Genomic DNA, 14,868 nt, shown 5'->3' on the forward strand with positions numbered 1-14,868 from the left:
TGGAAGGAAGGGCCCAGCCCATGCTGCGCTGTGGCTGTTCTGCACCCACCGGACAGCCCATAAAGGGCTATCACAAGCCACTGCAGCCCTAGGTGCGAGGGCTCAGGAGTGGGCTGCGGGCAGGACAGAGAGGGAGCTGGGTGGGTGCCCTGGTGTCCTTCCTGGCAGTACAGTGGAATGAGCTGGGTGTTGACCTGCTCTTTCTGCCATCTCTGCCCCAGGCAAACAAGCCTCATGGAAATCAGGGAAGTCAATGAGTGTGGTTAGCAGCCCCGTGGCACTCACTGCTCTGGAGAAAGAACCGCGCAGGCAAAGCCTGCTGCTGCTTGCAAAGGCACCCCGGGGCGGCGGCGGGCGGGGGGCCGGCCGGGGTGAAGCCTCCCCCAGCCGGGCCGGGGGCGGGCTCCGGCTCGGCTGGGGGGGGGGGGGGGGGGGCTCCCTTTGTCTGGGGGCGGCCGAGGCAAACCCCGCCCCTTCCTGACAGAAACCCGCCCCCTGCTGCCCAGCCTCGCCCGCCGCTGCCACAGCCGCCTCCTGCAGGTGCTGGCGCCCGCGCCCGCGTCCGGAGCTGGCAGCAGGTAGGTGAGTGGCTGCTCCCCGGGCTCTGCAGCGCGGCTGTGCCCGGGAGGGGAGCCCGGCGGCCGGGCTGGTGCCACGCGCGGGCGGCCTCTTTGGGGGCTTAGAAGATGCTGCTCCCCTTCCCCCCCCCCCCCCCCCGCGCCCTGTTCTTCCTGCTGCTATTGTCTCGTGCACGCTGCACAGAGGCGGCACAGCCGCTGCCCCTCTGCCAGCCCCCGCTGGGATCTCGGTGTGTCCCCCCCCGCCCCTGTTACTGCCTCTGTGCTCCTGGTGTGCAGCCCCAGCGCGCCCTCCTGCCCGCTGCCGCAGCGCCTGGCCAGCCATCAGCCATGTTCCCTCCTCTGATCCCTCTTCCCCCTCGCCGCCGCGGGCTTGGGGGCTGCCTGTGGCGGGGTGGGTCTCATGGCTGTGGGGAGAAGGAGATGGGTGTCCAGGGTGGGAACAGGGACGTCTCCTTTCCCCCCTGCTTCTGGCAGAGCAGCTGCCAAAGCAGACACTGCAACGCTCCAAGCGACTAGGATTTCAGCCAGGGGCTTTCTCCTCCCATCCTTTAGCCCCTGGGTTTGACATTTAAAAAGGTGGGTTGTGTAAAATTGTTACTGACCAGGACATTGGACAATGCCTGGAGAATGTGTCTTGTTCTGTTCCCACACTGTTACAGTGATAGGTCTTGGGAGATCAGTTGTAATAGCCCACCCTCATCCCTTGCATCCCCATCTCTTTAAAAGGTTAAATGGGAAATAGGCACTCTGGTGTGGCAATATCGACTCATCAAAGAGTCTTCCTTGCCCACCGGCTGGTTAAGCCTAGGGATCTTCATTCAACTGGGAGGGGAAACCATGGGGATGTAGATTTCCAGTGGACATTTGGTTGATTTTTATCACAGTAACATCTGAAGACTCTTAGTTTCATTGTGCTGTGCAAACACATACACAGCCCAAAAGCTTACAATGAAAACAAGGACAAGATGCAAGAGGAGAGGTGGCAGGGTGATTTGGCACACAAGTCTGCATGTGTTAGTAGCAGAACATACAGTTTGGAGGCTTCAGTGTCCAATTTTAGTTAAATTAGTGGAGAAGAGAGAGAGAGATGAGTCATTAAAGCCCCGATCCTGCAAGTTGTTCCATGTGAGACTCATGCAAAATCTTACTGAGGTTTTGTATGGGTGCTGAAACCTGCCTGTGGGGAACAGATTCCAGGATCAGGGTCTAGGAAACCACCTGTTTATGCCATTATCTTACCATATCTCACCTTGCATTAATTTGCTGTGATGTGCTTAGGTGTTGCAACTGATATATGGTCCTCTATCAAGGAGGCTGAGAGCAAGAGGTGATCCTACATACAGCACCATATATGCTGCAATATTTGTACACATCAAGGTGAGTTGACATTGCATTTCTTGGCACTCTCTACATTAAGACAGATGCTAATTTGATTAATCCTGTTCTATCGTGCTGTTGGAGCTACCTGACAAAGAAGATGTATGGCATTCAGTATAAAAAGTGGACCCAGAGTTTTCCCCAGGGATCTAGACGTTTATCTCCATATAATGAGTTGTCCTTCTCTATAAAAAGGTGGAAGTGCAATTTCCAGGCCCCACACTCGCTTCCCTGTGGAAGCCTCTCTGCTAGGCTTTATTTGAAAGGAGTGGGAAGGGGAAGGATTTGGTGGGGCAGGGCTAGGAGCTCAGAAGTAGCTGTGCTTGGAGGTAATGTATTCAGTGAACTGCCTCCCGCTTTTCCCCCAAGATCTGGATGTGAATAAGTATCTAGATACATTGATGATTTTATCACTTCCTTCCAGATTTAGGGTGGAATGTCCTTTTCCCACAGGATGTGGGGTTTGGATTCTTGACACTCACCCTTTCCCCTTGCAAACTATTATTTGTTTTTCTCTACCCCCATACTTTTGAGGGGATGGCTTTCAGAGAATTCCATGAGGTGAACCACATCGAGCAATCCCATTATCCCTTGAACTCACTCCTTTTGGTTTCTCAGGGCAGGGTAGGATCTGGCCTTGAAACTATAGAAAAGAGCCAGACTGATAAATTTACCTCAGTAGAGGTTGCTGATGTGGATGACCTTATCATCCAAAGGTATGACATAACCTTTAGCTCTTGCTCATAGCCCAGAGTTTACATCTCATCATACATTCGGAATTCTCAAGTTATCAGTGTTAAACAGTTCCTTCTTTTGGTTTTGATTTTGATTAACAAAAAGTTCTATTGCAAGAGATTTGAAAGCATATCTAACTAGCATTTGTGCCATCATATTGTTACAACAATATAGGTATATAGGAAATTTTTAATAACTGCTTGTTTTTGGAGAAAATGTATATAAGAAGCTTAAAATGCATATTTATGAAATGCCTATAACAATGTATTTAAAGGGACGGTAGCAACTTATTTTTATACTGGTATAACAGATTAGATAATGAGGCCTTATATTTTGTGAACAAATATTAGTTATGTTCTTGTTAACCTCTAGATTATTAGAAGCGAAAGAATTTTTGGAAGCTCGTTGTTTATATTCTGTGTTTATTTTTAGTGTTGCTCAGTTGGGATAGTGAAAATCAATGAAGTCAGTTTCACTTTAAGGTCCTCTGGTGCTGCAGTTTTTGTTTCAGACACTGCATGGGAATGTGTACTTGTGGAAACACAACTGTTTTCAGTTGACTTGTTTTCCCCCCTTGGAAGAAACATATGTTATGACATAATCCCTTTCGGCATTAGGTTTCATAAGCAGCTTGACTTTTGTAGCAGTTAAAGTTTGGCCCAGATGTAAGTGAGCAGTGACTCCTTTAAGGCCCAACTCCTGTAATCAGATTTGAACCAGGAGCCACCGCTAGGGGCCAGAGCTACTAATGGAACTAAAGCTGCCAACTCCTAGCAGAAGAGAAAAGACTGGAGGAAAAGGAACTGATGCAGTTAGATAGTAAGTCCAGGGGATCAGGGGGAGAAGAAGATGAGGTGACTGAAAAGCATGGCTAGCAGGTGAGAAGGAAGGACGGGTTTATGGCTAAGGCTTGGATTGGGACTCGATGTGGGTTCAATTCCTCGCTCTGCCACAGCCTTCCTGAGTGAAGCTTGGGCAAATCACTTAATCTCTGTGCCTCAGTTCTATAAAATGGGGGTGATAATATTGCTTCTATTTAGACTGGAAATTTGCCCCGGGGGGGGGGGACACACCTTGGATGCTACAAATGCTAATTAGAAGAGGACAACCTAGTAGCAGGGAAGAATGTGCAGCGGGAGAGTAGAAGGGAGAGAACAAGTGAAAGATGGAGAGAGAAGAACAGAATGAAATGAAGAGCAGAAGACTGCAATATAATTACCCTCCTCCCACTTATTTACAGTATTAATCACAGACAGAAGGCACTGAGGCCCCTACTATCACCTTCCCATTGCTGTGGCTGCCATAGGGCTGATACAACTGCGGATGTGAGGGGAGTTGTCCATGATGAGACTCCCTCTCTATTAAGGAGCAGATCACCCTGGAAATGATTGGAGAGTCCTCGCAGACCCATTCCACTGACAGGCTGATCCAGTGTGTAAGCTGTGTTGTCTGCAGGCGTGGAGTTGCTTGGGAAGCAGGAATGCTTGTAAATGAGGGTCGGCTCCTGGGCAGCACTGCTCCCTGTTCTGGGGACAGCATTACACCAGTGATAAGGCTGTAACACCTCCTCAATGCAACTATGATTGGAGAAATAGAGACAGACCTACTCCTTGGCCGGTACTGCTCTGAAATAATCAGATGGTCTGGCCTGTAGCAGGAGAGGTACTGTGAAAGGAGCAGAAGCATGGGAGACTCCTGCCCTTGCCACAACAATGGTGGAGAGGGGGTATTGCTCCTGTCTCAGATTTCCTGGACCATTCTTGGAGGGAAGGGAATGTCTCCTCCCAGAAGGGAACTGTCCACTGGATCTTCACTGTGGCTACATGGCCTTTTTAATGGGCTAGTTCTGTGAGGTGCTGAGTCCTTTTCAAGTCCTCTCTATGTTTATGGGAACTGAAAGGGCTTGCTTAAATCTACCTTAATGGAGACACATTTAGAGCCATGGGCCTAAGTGTCATTTTACAGGGGGTTAAAAGCTATCAATTTGGCACTGGCTATTTAGCGACTTCTACTATATACTATAAAAAAGTATGAAAGAAGACATAAAGATGAAGTTCAGTGAGTACTGGTTTTATCTTACAGTAGTCCAAGGCTTTTAGGGACTTTCCCCCCTTTATCTGTGGCTTCTTCTGTATGTTGGGAGAATGGGAGATTCCACCGAACAGATCCAGATCACTACCGTACTAATTATTTTCTCTGCATCACATGGGTTAATTCTGATCAGCGTATCTGGGCAAGTTTCAGGGACCTGATTCTCCTGTTGTGTTACACCTGAGTAACTCCTGATTTAGCATGAGTGAGGGGAGGACAGGCCCATCGGTTTTTGTAACACAAACGATGGGTGAGTCTAGAAGAGGAAACAATATTACTGAGTCAATGAGAAAATTTTGACCAAGCTCCTGGGAGATTCCAGATCCGGTGGCTCGCTGTGGGCCAATCTGTAGTGGAAACCATCATCTCTTTAATATGTTTTAAGGGAACAAATGCTCTAAGCTCTCTGGAAGTAGCTGAATGGGGAGGGTTACAGCAGGCCTCTGTTAATGAAAGGAGAGAGAGGGTGTTCCATTCTCACAGCTGTTCTTGACACTTCGCCATTGATCTCAAGTGTGCTCTCATACAAGGCTGCTGATGCTGCATATAGTTGTCACACCTTCCATCTGAAGATCGGAAAGCACTATATAGACATTAATAAATTTAGCCTTACAGTACCCCTGTGAGGCTGATAAATACATCTAATCCCCATTAATAAGGCTAATACTATTGTGATGAGCACCACAGAAATGCTTACAAATAATGATTATTTAATGACAAAGAGGCGTACGGTCACCCAGGAAGCCTGAGCGGAGCTAGGAACACTGGTCTTTTGACTCCTTTTCTCTTATCTTTATTCCCAGAAGTGTGTAAATGGTTAATTCTCACAGTATTTGCACTCCCTCATGTAAACATGCCATTCAGAATATATATGGCATATTGATATACTGAGGGTGAGGAAATGTAGGGCTTGATTTTTGGGTTGCATATGTCCAGTGAGCTCTGCAGATGCACTCCTGCATGTAATCCTGGGGTAAGTAAATTATGCCATCCTAATTTGCTAGTAGTTCTGCACTAGATGGTTATGGGTACAGATGGCTCCTCCATTACCCAAAGAAGCTCCCAAGAGGGGTGGGCCTTTATCAAGGCTGTATCCCCACTTTGAACTTTAGGGTACAATGTGGGGGCCTGCATGAAGACTTCTAAGCTTAACTACCAGCTTAGCTCTGGTCCGCTGCCACCATCTCAAAGCTAATTCCCTTCCCTGGGAAGCCTTGAGAAACCTTTCACCAATTCCCTGGTGAATACAAACCCCTTGGATCTTAAAACAAGGAGAAATTAACCATTCCCCTCCTTCCTCCCACCAACTCCTGGTGAATACAGATCCAACCCCCTTGGATCTAAAAACATGGAAAAATCAATCAGGTTCTTAAAAAGAAGTCTTTTAATTAAAGAAAAAGGTAAAAATCATCTCTGTAAAATCAGTATGGAAAATAACTTTACAGGATAATCAAACTTAAAGAGCTCAGAGGACTCCCCTCTTGTCTTAGGTTCAAAGTACAGCAAACGAAGATAAACACTCTAGTAAAAGGTACATTTACAAGTTGAGAAAACAAAGTAAAACTAAGACGCCTTGCCTGGCTATTTACTTACAAGTTTGAAATAGGAGAGACTTGTTTAGAAAGATGTGGAGAACCTGGATTGATGTCTGGTCCCTCTCAGTCCCAAGAGTGAACGAACTCCCAAACAAAGAGCACAAACAAAAGCCTTCCCCCCCCCCCCCCCCCCAAGATTTGAAAGTATCTTGTCCCCTTATTGGTCCTTTGGGTCAGATGCCAGCCAGGTTACCTGAGCTTCTTAACCCTTTACAGGGAAAAGGATTTTGGAGTCTCTGGCCAGGAGGGATTTTATAGTACTGTACACAGGACAGCTGTTACACCCCTCCCTTTATAGTTATGACAGCCTTGCAACTGTATTCCCATTCCCTCGGATTCATTCCCTAGTCTGCAGCAGTTGGATTGTGGTAATCCTTGAACTGGTCTCATCACTGCTGCTCTAGGAATTTGGAGAGTAGCACAGGGGTGAAGAAGATCTCAGTTGGCTGCACGTGGAAGGAAGCACAAGCCATTCCTGAGGAAAATGCTGAATAAATCTGCAGAGGAAAATTGTCCCTCTAAAAAAGCACTGCTTCTCATGCCACAGTGCCCCTAAATTTGCACTAGCCTGCAAAATGACATTTCCCCACTCCTGACTATGTGGTGTTTCTGCTTCTGCACACAGAGCCAGCCAGTATAACTTCAATCTGCTTTGGAGTTGGAGCAAATTACCTCCAAAGTGTAGAACGGGGGCAGTCGAGTAGTTGTGCGGTTTGATGCTCACCTTTATACAGGGGCAGAGGCCGTGGAGAATGGAGCCGACAGGATGTGCTTCCAACTAATGGACAAAGAAGGGCTGAAGCTAGAACTGGATGAGCTGGTGAACACAGGAGAACGTCATTACAGCATCTGCACAAAGGGTGTCTGCATCCATATGATGTTATAGTCCTGTTTAGGAGAAAAAAAATCAGGAAATGATTATGCTTGAATCCTGTACTGTGTTGTGACATGATAGTTGCTCCTCTGCATCGAATCCAACAGCATTCATGTGCCATATGATAGCTGATAGGAAAACAAGGTAACAAAGCAGTGAGCACACACACACACACACACACACACCCAACTATGTACTCAATGTAACATAAATACTTGGTTTAGAATACAGGTAAAAAATGTGTGCACACTAGGGTAATCTTTCTCACGAATCAAAGTCCATGCTTCTGGCCCAGTATCACTAGTCAAGGCCACGATACAGAGAAAAGGAAGTAGAGCTGGTCAGAAAAGGGTTTTTTCCCTGGCGGCAAATATCACCGAAAACAAACCAAAAACAATTTTTTTCTAAGTTTTTCCATGGAAAATTTCAATTATTTTTGGCTGATTACCAAAATATTTTTCTCTGGAAATGTTGCCAGGGTCCTTCAAGAGAGTTGTAGTTTGGGTGCTTTGTGCTCCCATTCTCCTCTGTAGGCCGGGATTCTGGATCCAAAAAGAATTATATAAGTTCATGGAGGGTAGATCCATCAATGATAGTAGCCAGGATGGTGAAGGATGCAACCCCATGCCTCTGATTGCCAGAATTTGGGACTGGATGATAGGGGATGGATCACTGAAAAATTGCCCTGTTCTGTTCATTCCTTCTGAAGCTTCCTTTGGCCCTGAGTGTTGCTGGAAGACAAGATACTGGGTAAGATGGACCATTGGTCTGAGCTACAGTGGTCATTCTTATGTGGAACTACATCTTCCATCATACACCATATTCTCCCCTCTTGGAGAGGGAGAGAGGAGGAGTGTATCATGGGAGCCCCTGGCCATGGTGTATGAAAGGCGATGAAGCCTGGCCCCTAGAGGGGAATGGGGAATTGAACTACAACTCCTCTGAGGCACTGCGGCAGTGTTTCTAAATAAAAATATCTTAGGTTTTGGCTACAATGTTTTGGGCATGTTTTTGATGAAAAATCAAAAAATTCCCTGGAAAGCAGACACTTATTTGGGGAAATTTTTGTTCTGCGAAAACCCAATTTTCCATTGAAAAACCAGTTTTGATAGAAATTTTTCTACTTGCCCTGCAAAGGAGGATTGGGGAGATAAAAGTAGTGTTTTGAAAGCAGTTAAGTGTTACATACTGGATCTACACTGTTGAAAAGAAAAATCCTGAACTGAAAAGAGCCAAATATTGTAGCTGGATTTTTTTTAAAGGGTTGGTTACATTTATGACAAATAACACACGCTGTAAAGTAAGATCAGGACAATGACCTTTCATCCTCTTTGCCTGACAAAAAATGTCTGAAGCTGAGGAGGAACTCAGTGCAGAGAACGGCAAACCTGCCACCTTAGTTGCGAAGCTGTCCCAATGGCACACAGCGCCTGACCCAAAGCCCAATGAACTCAGTGAAAGTCTTTGTTTTTCTCAATGGGCTTTAGGTGGGAGCCTTAGACATGCTTTCAGTGATTTCAGAACTTCCCTATGCCAGCACAGGCAGCATGGAGCTTTGCCCCTCAGTGGATGGTAAAGCCAGGGAGGATGCAATACCTTGTCAGCTCTTGACAGAACTCACCCTGATTTCACCCTTGAGGTCCAGGGACAGGATGTTATTAATGGCAGGCCTCAAGCCGTGCCGTTCCCCACCACTGCAGGTCCCAGGGTGGGCTTATGCCTTGTCACCTGCAGGGCGTGATGAAAGACTCTCTATGGTTAGGATAGGGGGCTGTCTCCATCTGTAGTCAACCTTTAACTTTTCTGATGGGATGCCAGTTACGGTCACTCCTGGGGGAATTCTATGCCACTGCGCATGTGCAGAATTTATCCCTCCCTGCCCCCTGATTTCTTTGCTTCCCTGTAGAAAAATGACTTTCTGATGGGGAAGCAAAGGGAAGCCACAAGAGCGGGCACCTAGACCACCCCAATGAGCTACTTGGATCCCCATCCTACTGAGCCCCAACCAGCTGCACTTGGATCCCCACCCCACTGAGCCCCAACCACCTTCATCTGGACCCCCCTGCAGAGTCCCATTACCGTAGCACCCAGAACCCCCCCAACAAGCCCCTGTGCATCAAGATCCCCACGCACACACCCAGATCCCCTACTGAGTCGCCTGCACCCAGATTGTCCAACACAGAACCCTCTCAGCCCACATCTGGATCCCCCCCGCCACTAAGTTCTTCCACACTTGGATCCTGCCTGGCTGAGCCTGCCTGCATCTGGTGCATCTGGCATGGAGGGGCAGGGCCCTGGGGTGTTTGTGGGGCCGGACCGTCCTTGCGCTGTGTCAGGGTTGGGTGCAGCATCACTGCTGAATCCATGTCCTGGGGGAGGGGTGGGAGAGGAGAAGCTACACAGTGATCTCCCACCTCTATGCAGCCAGTGGCCTGTGCTCCCCAATGCCATGCTGGAGCCTCCACATTTATTTGACAAATAAAATTTGCAGAATTTTAAAATATTGTGCACAGAATTTTTAATTTTTTGGTGCAGAATCCCCTCAGGAGTATATGGTGCTGGTGTCTGTTATGGTATGGATACCTGTTTGCTGGAACTAGACTAAGATCATTGAGATTTCACAGACCAGCCATCTGAGGGCAACAACCTTTGGGCACTTCTGCTGTAGCAACCTGGCGATAAAGGCTCTGCTGTTTGTTGTTATTTATTAATTATACAGGCTCCTAGATGTGCCTTGAAAAGTTTGTAGTCTAAGGGTCCGATCCTGCAAAAACGTGATACTGGGTGTAGTACTTAATAGAGTGAACGATTCTATTGAAGACAAGGCGGCTACTTCTGGCAATAAGTGGTACATTTAGTAGTGTTTGGAGGATCAAGCTGTAAGACAAGGCAGGAATAACAATATTTTAAGTGCATATAGAATTGGAGGCAAGGAATCAGATAGCTTAAGGCCAAGCAGAACTACCAGATCATGTAGTCTGACCTCCGGTATAACACGGGCCCCAAGCCCACCCGGCACCGCACACTAAACCCAACAACTGAAAAAATGCCCAAACTGTGTAGCCCTCAAAGAACATATGTTGGCTGCACGTTCATATTGTATCTGTGCTTCCCCTTTTGTCAGTTCCTGAGCCTCCCGTTATTCTTTAGCCTGATTTTCACAGGCGATGACTGACCTCCATTTCCATTGATATAAGTGGGAACTGCTCGTGCTCAGCTCCTTTGAAATTCAGGCCACTCCTAGAACCTCTCACACCTGTTTTACCAATTCAGATATATATTTACCCATTACCAGTCCCCTGAGCCACTCATTCCCCCCAAACTAGGTGTTTAGTATCAAAGGTAAGCACTAGAAATTCAGCAGCCAGGAGCAAATCATATGCTTCCCAAGCAGCCTCGGGTCCCTCCACAAACAGGAACTGAGTGTTGTGCTGCCACTAATATTTTATTGGACCAAGGGCCAGATTTTCAAAAGCTCAGCACCCAGTTGTTCCCAGTGAGATGCTTGTGGCCAGGCTGTGTGGTTTTGTGTTAAAACTAAATCCAGCCCTTGACGTACTGAGCTCTTTGAAAACCTGGCTTCAGGTGACTGTTCTGTCTAAGTAGTGCTGGTTTTCGTCAATACGAGTCTAATGGATGTTGTTAGAGGAATCCTGACATTCTTTACTCTCTTGATCTTTTCAGAAACTGAAAAATTATTTTATTTCTCAAAATCTGGCTTCCCCGTGGGATCCTCCCTTTCGATCTGATCTCTTTAGTTATGATGTCAAATGTCATTTTCTACTAACAACCAGTCAGAGCTGAACTCTGTACGGCATAGGGCAGGGGTCGGCAACCTTTCAGAAGTGGTGTGTTGAGTCTTCATTTATTCACTCTAATTTAAGGTTTTGCGTGCCAGTAATACATTTCAATGTTTTTAGAAGGTCTCTCTCTATAAGTCTATAACAGGGATTGGCAACCTTTGGCACACGGCTCACCAGGGTAAGCACCTTGGCAGGCTGGGCCGGTTTGTTTACTTGCCGCGTCTGCAGGTTCGGCCGATTGCGGCTCCCATTGGCCGCGGATTGCCGCTCTGGGCCAATGGGGGCTGAGGGAAGCGGCGCGGGCCGAGGGATGTGCTGGCCGCCACTTCCTGCAGGCCCCATGGCCTGGAGCAGCGAACTGCAGCCAGTGGGAGCTGCGATCGGCCAAACCTGCGGATGCAGCAGGTAAACAAACCAGCCTGGCCCGCTAGGGTGCTTACCCTGGCAAGCCGCGTGCCAAAGGTTGCTGATCCCTGGTCTATAATATATAACTAAACTATTGTTAAAAGAACAGGAGTACTTGTGGCACCTTGGAGACTAACAAATTTATTAGAGCATAAGCTTTCGTGGGCTACAGCCCACTTCTTCGGATGCATATAGAGTGGAACATATATTGAGGAGATATACATACACACATACAGAGAGCACGAACAGGTAGGAGTTGTCTTACCAACTCTGAGAGGCCAATTAAGTAAGAGAAAAAAACTTTTGAAGTGATAATCAAGATAGCCCAGTACAGACAGTTTGATAAGAAGTGTGAGAATATGTAAAGTAAATAAGATTTTTAAAATGTTTAAGAAGCTTCATTTAAAATTAAATAAAAATGCAGAGCCCCCCGGACGGGTGGCCAGGACCCAGGCAGTGTGGGTGCCACTGAAAATCTGCTCACATGCCGCCTTTGGCACTCGTGCCCTAGGTTGCTTACCCCTGGCATAGGGATTGTTAAATTGAACACTGTTTACTGAGGGCCTCTTCCAAGGAAGACAAGGGAGGTTTTTCCACTGACTTTAGTGGACATTGGACCAGGCCTTTATTTGTCCCCAAAAAGGAAAAGATCCGCAGCAGGAGGCCATGTTCACCTTTTCAAATGTTCCTTCCAACTGCAGTGATGCAGAACTTCCTCGGGGAACATCATCTTTCTTCACTTCCCTGTGGTGTCTAGTGGGTGGAACAGGGGCTGAAGAACTTCAGCTCGTGACATGCTGCCTGACTTTGGGGAAATCACACGAACTTTTCTTTCCTTAGTTTCCTCATCTGTAGAATGTCTGAAGTCAAAATAGCTTGTAAAGTTCCGTTGTGTGAAAAGAACTGTAGAAATGCCAGAGGCTAAAAAAAGGTATTAATAATCAACAGTATTTTTATTATTAATTTATTGTATCAGTGGGGCCTCGATCCTTTGCAGTATTGTTTCAGGGAGGAAAACACATGAGAAAACGCTGACGTCCTCTGTCATACAAGGGTTATATTCTCCTGCCTTAGTTACAAGGAACATTTGGAACAAACAGAGTAAAGAAATGTAAGCAGTAGTTACAGGAGACTTGGCAGTGATGGGTGTGTGGATAGGACATGGCATGTATCCACCTGTTTTCTAACCGCGAGGAAGGAATGAGGAAATCCATTGCCATGGTCTCGCAGCATTGAGCCAACCTTTGGTACACATTGATACATCGAATGCTGGCATGGACGGAGCTTTGTTGTAGGTGAGCCAGCAGCACAGTGGGACTGACTCTTGTCACTACGAGTGAGTGTGTCTAGATACTGGAGTGACAACTTCCACTAATGCTCCTGGATGTCGCCTTTTTCTTGTGGGCTGCAGGGGGAAAAGTGAGAGAACTGCGTCCCAGACAGATCTGCAGCAGAGGCTGTGAGCTAGAACTGCACTACAGAATTCTTCATGTGGTGTTTGTGGAAATGGAGCAATAAAAATTACAGATGGAAAAGTTCTATGTCTAGTCCATCCTCATGTACGTTTCCCAACTATACATTTACTAATGCTTTGTCCAGATAGTTTTGTGTTTCCTGAAACTGGGGTTTCCGTTGCTTCCTTAGGGACTCTCCTCAACTCCCTAGTAGATCTCTCTAGCAGCGAGATTTTTGTGATAAGTCACGCAGAAGTTTCCTTTTCTTAACTGTGTCACATTACTTCCAGTTCCAATGTAGTCCTAAATAACACCTCTCTCTACTTGGTGTGCAAGGGGCTTGGGTATGCTATGAAACTGATTGCTTTTAAATACTGATGTTTAATGTCCTTGGCAGGGCCGGCTCCAGGCACCAGCCCACCAAGCTTGTGCTTGGGGCGGCACCTGGAGTGGGGCAGCGTGGCGCTCTGGCCCCCGGGGAGAGCGGGGCCACGGCCGGGCTCGCCGCCCTCCCCCCTGGCGCCCTCCCCCCAGCCGCCGGGGGGAGAGCGGCGAGCCCTGGCTGGGGCTCGCCGCCCTCTCGCCGCCCTGCCCCCTGCGCTCTGGCCGCCGAGGGGAGAGCGGAGCCCCGGCCGGGGCTCGCCGCCCTCCTCCCAGGGCTCCGGCCACCCTCCCCCCGGCCGCCGGGGGGAGAGCGGAGCCCCCGCCGGGGCTCGCCGCCCTCCCCCCGGGACTCCGGCGCTCTCCCCCACCCCCCGCAGGGGGGGGCGGAGGCTGGTGGCTTTTTTGCCTGGGGCGACAAAAAAGCCAGAGCCGGCCCTGGTCCTTGGGGACTAACCATGTTGTAACATGGTTCAGTGCTGCCTGTGTGGATGGCTATAACGCTGGGTGGTCACAATGTGTGAAAGAGCATCTAGCCCTGGGCTAAAGCCTGGGTTGTTTGTGTTTTTAACTTTGTTGTTACAGGGCAGTTTGGTGTCATCCATGCAGACAGCACCGAACCCTGTTATAACATGTTGATCCCCCAACTATGCATAAACATGGTTAGTTTCATGGTACAGATAGGCCCAATGAATCTACAGGTGTTCTCATTTTGTTTTCTACCTTTGTGGGTCCTCTATGTCCTAGTCATGCCTGATACTGCCTGCTATCCACCTCCAGCCTTGAAGAGTGATGATGCAATCCCTATCCTTTTGCCCATGGAGGAGTGTAATATTTTGTCCAGTCATCTGTCCACACTGCTCCTTAACCAGCTGGGGCTGGGGCGAAGTGGGGTAGAGTTATGTGAAACATTCACCCTGTTCCTCAGAGGTTGATTGATCCCAGCTTCTGCTGGGTTGGGGAGTGAAAGATGGGAGCCGAGGCCCGGATACCCATAGGGCAGAGCAGAGTATTGTGGGCTGAGCTTCAGCAGAGAGTGCGAAGCTGCCACGCATCTTACAGTGCAGTGCCGCCCTTCCCATGGACTCTCCCTGTCTCTGCCTCACACACAACAGAACAGGAGCCAGCTGCGGAGAGCGGATAGAGAATGGAGCCAGGCTAGATCACAGCAGCAGCATCAATGCTGTCTTTACTTCGTTACTGCCTGTCATCAGCTATGGGCAGGACTGTGACACGGGGGTCACGGGATGCAAGCAGTCCCCTTACTGCCTTTGTAGGCTACCTGCATTGCAGGTCACAGTGCAACAGGGAGAGCAGCCTCCCATGTGACACAGCTGAGGAGGAAGTAACTTGCTAGGGTTATGGGGTTATTTCCTCCCTGGAGCAAAGGGAACCCAGGAAGGAATCATGGTAATGTCTCTTGAGGCTAGTTCTGGAGCAGCGTGCTACAGATTGCCCCTTAGTCAAAGCAGACCGTAATATTACAATCTAGCCCTAACTGAGGGGGTTGCATACTTCATAGCTTAGGTAGGCTGAGATTATGGCATGCACCAGGGACTCTTTGCCTTCCTC

The 14,868-nt window shown here is 48.2% G+C and overlaps 1 protein-coding gene across 7 annotated transcripts in view; it reads left to right on the top strand.

The window, feature by feature from the left end:
• The first annotated feature begins 487 nt into the window (after window positions 1–487).
• The window catches only part of TMEM150C (transmembrane protein 150C), a 37,243-nt gene continuing 22,862 nt past the window's right edge, over window positions 488–14,868 (top strand). For 2 of the 7 annotated variants that reach the window (XM_054030027.1, XM_054030029.1), the window contains exons 1-2: window positions 488–578; window positions 1,860–1,958. The gene's annotated coding sequence lies outside the window, so the exon portion shown is untranslated. Of the gene's footprint in view, window positions 583–1,859; window positions 1,959–14,868 lie in introns of all 7 variants that reach the window. The other 5 variants (XM_054030028.1, XM_054030031.1, XM_054030033.1 and 2 more) reach the window with 5 other exon arrangements.

Source organism: Malaclemys terrapin, chromosome 5, assembly GCF_027887155.1.
Source record: "Malaclemys terrapin pileata isolate rMalTer1 chromosome 5, rMalTer1.hap1, whole genome shotgun sequence".
NCBI classification, from domain to species: domain Eukaryota; kingdom Metazoa; phylum Chordata; order Testudines; family Emydidae; genus Malaclemys; species Malaclemys terrapin.